Source organism: Tupaia chinensis, unplaced genomic scaffold, assembly GCF_000334495.1.
Source record: "Tupaia chinensis unplaced genomic scaffold, TupChi_1.0 Scaffold000088_1, whole genome shotgun sequence".
Lineage (NCBI taxonomy): Eukaryota > Metazoa > Chordata > Mammalia > Scandentia > Tupaiidae > Tupaia > Tupaia belangeri.
Genome location: NW_006159550.1, coordinates 7,696,821 through 7,698,726, shown reverse-complemented (window position 1 = coordinate 7,698,726; position 1,906 = coordinate 7,696,821).

Genomic DNA, 1,906 nt, shown 5'->3' with positions numbered 1-1,906 from the left:
CCACACTCCGCGTACACACGGTAGGGCCAGTACGCTTGGTCCTGATGATCACGCCTGGGTCCCTGGAGCAGTGCCCTGGGACGGCTGGCGACCAGAGGTCCCTGCATGGGGCCTACATCACCGACCCGAGACCGGGAACCCTGCCCTGCCCCTCCCCTCCCACGCTGCGGAGCTGCACCTGGGGCCGTAGTGCGTGATTCTCGAACCCCCTCCCATTTCGTTCTCACTCTCGTGACGAACGTTCACTGGCCTTCAGCTCCAGGCCTTACTAGCTGAGGGTGTGACGAGGCAGTCACACCACCGGGCTTCCCAGATGCTCAGGGTTTCTGTCGGCCCACAGTGAGGGCCTTTGGCAGGTGTAAGACAGAGTAACTCCTTTTCCAAATCCGTCGAGTTGCTTTCAGTGGCTGTCAGCCAGAGCCCTGTCTGTGTTCACCGCTCAGTTTCAAGCCATGTAGGGGGTTCCTTCTGCAAGACTTTAGATAAATATTTATTTTTAAAAATTCTGTGTCCTAAGCAACCCACATGTCCATGGGTGGACGAAGGGTAAACAGAATGGTTATGATGCAGCGACTGGAATATTATTTGGCTCTCACCAAGGGCATTCTGACGTGCTGCAGCCCAGAGGGAGCTCGAGGACATTACGTCACGTGAAATAGCCACAAAATATCGGTGACATGGCTTACACCAGGGACTCAGAGAAGTCGCACTCAGAGACAGAGTCGAATGGGGCTGCCCGGGTGTGCAGGTGGGGAGAGTGGGAGTCGGCGTTGTGTGGACAGCACCTCCCTTAGAGAAGGTGAAAGGGCGTGGAGGTGGATGAAGTGCCGGTCTCATAGCAATGTCAGCACACCGATGTCGGCCACCGAGCCCCCTCACGTACGCGTAGGCCACCACGATTAAGGCCACCTCTGTCCATGGCTGCACGTGACCTCAGGCCCGAGCCTCTGTGGGTTTGTGCGGGGATGCACCTCTCTGCACTGGCTCTGGGGCCCTCGGGCCCTGTTAGCACAACTAAGGGGCCGTGCAGTGAAGCGGAGGCCAGGGTTCAGCAGCAACGTCAGGGTCCTTGACGTCCAGACACTTGCCAGAGGCCTTTCCCTGGGTCCGCGCTCTCGGCAGAGTGATAATGCTCCTAATTAGCACAGAGACCTGCATCCAGATAGCCTGACAGCCCGGGCTCTGGACATGGGGTGGGGAGGAGGGGGGCCCGTCTGCGGGACTGTCGGGGCCAGGAGTGGCTGAGCACCCCACGGTCGGGGGCACTGGCTAGAGGAAGAAGGGCCTTAGATAGAGAGGGCAAGAGGGGGGTGCCGTGCTGACAGGAGAGAGATGTCTGAGCCCCAGTTTAACGCGGGTGAACTTCTAGCCTCGTGCCAGGGAGCAGCTTGCAGCGGCCGAATTACCTTAGCGTCCTCTGCTCTTCCCACAGCGAGGCGCCAGGGAGCCTGCAACAGGGAGCCAGGCCCCATTTTCGCTCTGCATCCCTCTCATAGCTGCAGACCATGGGGGTCCTGCCGAGTGGTTTAAAGCAGAGCCAGTCCCACAGCCTAGGGGTTAACGGGACTGGGTCCCACATGGTTGACCACGGTTGGAATCCCATCCCCGGCAGCTTGGAAAACATGCCCAGCCCGTGTGTGTGCACCCAGAACCTCGCGAACTGGGGACTGGAGGAGAAGGAATAGTGGCATGGCCGTGCCCATCAGCTGGTGCGCTCCCCCTGCCCCGTTTCTCTAGCAAGCACACGCACCTCCGGCTTAGAAAAAGTTAAAAATAAGATAACAGATAAGGGGCCCTAAGAGCAGAGCGTCATCTGGGATTACCCACGATCTCCACCAAGTGCCGGCCACGTTCCAGAGGGACGCAGTGGGAGATTCGAGACACGGAGGCAGCAGGCACGGGAGGC